A 6,000-nucleotide genomic window follows, 5' to 3' on the forward strand; every position below is an offset into this window, starting at 1 on the left:
TACTTTCGTATTTTTCAAAATCCAGCTGGCCTTTTCATATAGACTCTTTGCCAGTGTAACACTGACTGGTGACAAAGCTTACCCCTATCCTATACCAACACAGCCCCAAATGTAGGTGGCTACAGCTGCCAGGATCTCCAATTCATCAGACAACCATGCTGATTCAAAAACAGATGATGAATCTTTATCACTTTTCTCCAATAATAAAAAATTTATAGGAAGCAGGAGAATCCTGTAAACAGTCATCAATCCCATATTTCACTGACATAACTACTTCATTTGTGATAGAGGTATATTTTTCAAGAGAATGAAACTGTTGCAGTTAACTGATGCCTTTTATGTGTTATCCACCACAGGATCATTACCTGTCAGCACACAGAAACACAAGCTCAGGTAAATGGAAAGGACACCCACTGTTCAAATAGAGGCTTCTCCACTCCCTCCAACACTACCACTTACGCTCTTCAGGCAGTGCCTTTCTTCACTGCTCCCCCTGGGGCAGTTTCCCCCATCATATGTACAACCTGAAAAGGACATCAGCACTGCAGTAAGCCAAGCTGAGACAAAAAAATTCATCTAAAACAGTTTGCAAGCTGTGCCACCCTCCACTGCTCAATCACCCCCTGCTTAGCCTTCTGAAGATATACCAGGTGGGTTATTTTATTTTAATTTTAAAATTGCTTATTAGCCAATGCCTGGTTGTTGACATACTCATGGGGGATTGACTGTCCCCCCTCTCTCTTAGACACAGTTTCAATGGTAACAATTATCACTGAGAGTATGTTGAAACAACACTTTCAAATGCAGATGCAAGATCAATTGCAGCTAGGTCCTTCCTTGAGAGGTAAATGAGAGGTAAATGATGGTGTTTAGTCGAGGAAGGGGGATTGGGGGGGGGGGGGTAAACTAATTTGATTGAACATGAAATCCCCATCTAAATCTGGTCATCCAATGTTATCAGCATTTTATCCATTCTCAGCACGATTTGGGGAAGGCTCACATTCTCACAGGAACTATTGAAACAGGACATAGTTAGGGTGAGCTGCAGCCCCTAGTCAAGTACCAGAAAAGGGCAAAGCAAAAACTGTACCCTATTTTGTTTGTTTGCATTCCAGCAAATGCCGTTTGGACTTTCAGTAGTTAATGGAGCAGATGTTTGGAGATTAAAATTTCCATTCACTCCTACTACATTTAGATGTTGTCCTCATCCTTTCAAGAAAATCTTGAAGCTTAGCACATTCCACTTCTTTCAATTCCAGGTCAAGTACCTAGACCATATAATGTAGTAGAATGGCAGAAGAATAGATGTTTCCAACAACTGCTCATTTGTGCTCTTGGGCTTCACTTCATATTTTCAATGCTTTGTTGAAGGTTTCCCCAAGTATGCAGCCCCCACTGAATTGGTTCAGTTCCACCCTCCATAACCACTGCTGACTGAAAAATCCAAGAACCACTGGGAGTAAGCTTTTCTTACCTTCAAGCACAAGTTTGTCAGTGCCCCAGTCTTAGGCTATGAAGAGTTTTCACAGCCTTTTATCTTGGAAGTCGATGCCAGCCATCTAGAGCTGGGGGCAATCTGGCTGGACAGCATTGGTCTATTGCTTTTGCCAGTAGGAGGCCTAGAACAACTGAAAAAAAACATGATAAACTATAACGCGATGAAACTGGAGCTTCAGTAACTTGTAACAGAGAAGTTCTGGGAATACTTCTTTAGTGCTAGGTTTACAGTCTTCACTAATAATGAGCCCGTTTTCAGTTTTTATTGCCTCAAAACATTGTTGGGCTTTGTACAGAAGTTGTAGAGCTGTCCTGTAGTAGAATAAGATTAGAGAACAGGTGGGTGTCATGTATCAGGTAACCCATGCATCTGGTGGAGAGGAAGAAGTGCTGCTGTTGAAACATTGAACAGTGGTGTTATCAGTAAAACTGGTGTCTGGCAGCCAATGCTGTGCAACATAAAGTTAAAACATTTAGGGAAAGCCTGCATGCCTCAAGATCATTGGAAATCTTGGCTATTGCTTTCATCCTGCAGGAGAATACCAGCAATGGCCTGAAAGTGTAATGGTTATTGCCAGAGTCCTTTCAAGGCACCTCAGTCTCAGTACTTGTAGGAAAGTGTTTTTATGTATACAGGGTCCCCAAGCACTTTCATGCTGATCAAAAACAGAACTTTGAGGGGGCAATGATTATTCACCTCAGTTGTATGACATCGAGAAAACCCACACAAGCCCATATCACCCAGAAGGAAACAGGAAATATTAATGATTTAATAGAACACATGACCTCTCACAAACATTGTCACCTGAGAAAAAGAAGAGATGACCCCAACATCTACCTCATGTATTATTTGCATATAACACAACAGTTCACAACTTGCTTTGCAAAATGATGTTCGGCCAAAAACTCCATCTCCTATCTTAGCTCATAGATTAGCTCTTTGGTTTGGATGAGGAAAAACTGGCAGGCCTGTGGAGGATTGAGTTCTGGAACACCAAGAACATCTGGCAGCGATGTACTGTATGTCAGTATGAAGAAACATCTCGAAGTAGCTACAGTGTATTGGGGCTGACACCTTTCAGCTCCATTTTCCGTTTTTGCTCCAGGAACTCTAGTGCAACCACCCCCATGTTCACCAGAAGGTTGAGGATGTGTGGGTCAGTGGTCTAAAAGGTTGTTAACCCTTTTGCGTGTATGGTCAAACTGGTGTAATTAAAACACTAGATTGGAAAAATTCTAGCTAACATTAGCTTTGAGGAAACAGTGATTTAACATTACAAAGTATAGCAAACACGGCAGTGAAAAACTGTGAGAAGCTTAATAGTGCTAATGAAAGCATAATGAACCATGTAACGTAACATGAGCGCTACATAGCATAAAATAAGTCATGTACAAAAGGGTTAAATGTTTTGATGAAGCCATCCATTGGCAAGAACTGAGGCCACTCCCATCTGACATGGGCTCCACAGTTCAGCTAGCCCCAGTGGATAAGCCAGTGTCCAGAAATATGGGGAACCCATTGAAACCTTTAGTTGTTGAGGAAGGTCACACTTTTATGGATGAGGAAGAGGACAACCAATGTCAGAGTCACAACCAAGGGGAAGAGAGAAAGAGGAACAAGCTATCAAGCTATATTAGTTCCAGCTACATTGGGCCACCCTTTCAGCTTGTCTCAGCTGACAGTTAGACTCAAGATGGATGGAGAGGAGGTTGTGGCTCCCCCTTTTGTGAGTTTCCAACAGGTTATTTATAGTCCATAGGGTTCCAAGCTTGTGAATACAGATCAACAGGACAGTGACCTTTGAATGGTGGTGGTGGAGATGTGGCAGGTGGGACCCAGCAGATATCTCTTCTAGGTCAGGGAGTGCGGTGGGTCTGTATATTGCTTTACCAGATTTTATTTCTTTATTTATTCTGCCCTTGTATGGAGAGGAATGAGATGGTGATTTTATTTTGTGAGTGTTCAACTCCTTGTCACCATTTGACTATTTTTCTCTGGACACATTAGCGCATGCCATTTTTAACAAAAACAAAATATGCAAGAATGATGGAATGATAGGCTACATGATAGAACAGAATGCTCTGCCATGTAGCCTACAATGTCAGAAAACGGTCCACCTATGGATGCACTACAAAACGTGTTCCAACTGTAACAACTGCCACTGTACTGCAACTGTGTTTTATCACAACCGTTTTGCAAGATATTGTGTCAAACATCATGTCCCTAATAAAACAATTTGGTAACCACAGCAAAAATAACAGTCATTATAGAAGAGTGACAGGCAATATGCAGACAGGAAAGCTAAAGGAAATGTGTGTGATGGTCTTTTAAGAGGTCTATAGGCTTGGGCCTACCTTATTTGAAGAGAAGCTCACATCGATGACCTTTCTGGGATGCAAACAGGTTAATCACCATGTCATTGAAGTCTGGTGATTTTTGGATGGAGTCCCAAGGGCTCAAATAGTTCCTAATAGTGGCTAGTCACAAGCAGCAGTGGCCATTCTTTGAGGTATAATCTGAACAAAAAATATCCAGCAACAACGTAAAAAATTGAATCATTGATTTTTTAATGTTCAACTTGCTAGATCGATAAGCTAAATTTGAAGAACAGTCAGGGATTCATTTAACGGAGTATTTCCCATCATTTAGCTACCGTTTTTAAATGCTTTGAGGGATAGGTCCAAAATCACCTCTTATTTTAACCAACAAAATAAGCCTTCCTTATATCATCACTAAATTATATTGACTGATAGCTATTTGACAATACTAGCTAGCTAACGTTATTTGACAAATAGTGAAAAGGTTATCTAACTAGAGAGCTAGTGATAGCTAATGTCAGCTATTAACTAGTTACCTATTGACAGCCACTCTTTTTTTAGCCACTCTACTTTTGCTGTGAGTATGTGATTATTAGAAGAAATGTGCAAAACAGACAGTCAATAGATGTCAATTGCTTGTATTCTAGATGACAAATATATGGTCTGATACAGTAAATGATCTAGTTTCGTCGGACTTTCTTGGACACTTCTCGATAGTTTCCGATGGAAAACGGCATTCAAATTAACCGGCATGTGACTGCCTGAGACTTCCGGGTACTGGGCTGAATGAATTTAGCCCAAATGATCAGCAAATCAAGGGGGCATGCCACGACAAATGTCACTCACTTGACACAGAAGATGAATGGAAGCTGATGCCACTGTGTTTGGGCTGTAAAAAATAAGCCCAGTTAGATACATCTTGTGATTTTCTTGTGACTATTTTGTGCTGTTGCTCTAGGTTCCACCAAAATTTTTAAAAAATCTGTTCTAAGGGTTTTTAACAATAATTTTCTCATCTTTATTGTAAAAGATAGGGAGGGCTTAGCCCTGTTAGCCCATTTATACCAGCTGTCCCTGCATGCACTCATTCTTGTTTGCATTGTAGCTATAGGAATTACAAAAGGAATTAGCATTTGGATAAATGAAAAAAGTATTGTTGTACTATTTGTTTTATCATTTGGGATATTGTAAAAGAAGTACATATTTTGTAACCGAAATGATAAAAAGGGTGAAAGTGTAAACTGAAGTTTAATTTGGTAACTAAGTGAACCAAACTGAAAGAGAATGTAAAAACATCCTTATGAGTTTATTTGAAATATCTGTTCAATATGTTTACATAATTGATTGATGATAAAGCCATTGTTGAGAAAGCACTACAAGCTGTAGCTCCATGATTCTCTCCCCTTTTCAGATTCTACCCCCTTTTCAGGGATACAACACATTACTCTGGTGTGCAATGAAGCCCTTTGTTTTGGGGCTCTGAGGTAATTGTGAGCATGTTTATTACATGAATAGCTTCTCTGTTATTTGATGATGAGCACAATTGCTTAAAATATTGGATTTAAGTGCTAAATTTTATGAAATTCCAGTCTCCTGCTCTCATTTATTTTCATTTTCAACCAAACTGTGATGTACATTATCTGTAATCTCTGCAACCCTTTGGGAATTTTAGTTTTTCTACTTTAATGTATGTAAAATATATAAAGACACTGTATATAGCTTTGTGCTTTAACTCAGTCTCCATCTTTTTCTGCTGCACAAAAGATATTGTCTGGAAAACTGACAGATGCTCCCTAAAGAGTAACAGCTCATTAATAAATAAAAAAGCTTATTAATAAAAAGCATTTCAAAAGAATTCACTTGATTATTGAAGCACTAAAAGTTATTGCTCACAGTAAGCAAACGGTTTACTGCATGTTTCCAGTTTCAAGTGAAAACATAAGTGTATTGTTTGCCAATACATCTGTGTATTTACTGTATGCATGCTTTCAAATGATTCTGTTCCCCAAAATTAAAATGAAAATGAATTCTAAGCCTACGTAAATAGTGAGTTTTGAGAAAAATGAGCATTTTTTTACTTTCTCTTTTGATGTGTTGGCTGTAAGTTACTCAAAAGCATACATCATGAATGCAGTAAAAAACTGAAAAAAACTCTGTGCTTTGAGTACTGAAGTGTGCGATTCA

Source organism: Megalops cyprinoides, chromosome 4 (genome assembly GCF_013368585.1).
Source record: "Megalops cyprinoides isolate fMegCyp1 chromosome 4, fMegCyp1.pri, whole genome shotgun sequence".
Lineage (NCBI taxonomy): Eukaryota > Metazoa > Chordata > Actinopteri > Elopiformes > Megalopidae > Megalops > Megalops cyprinoides.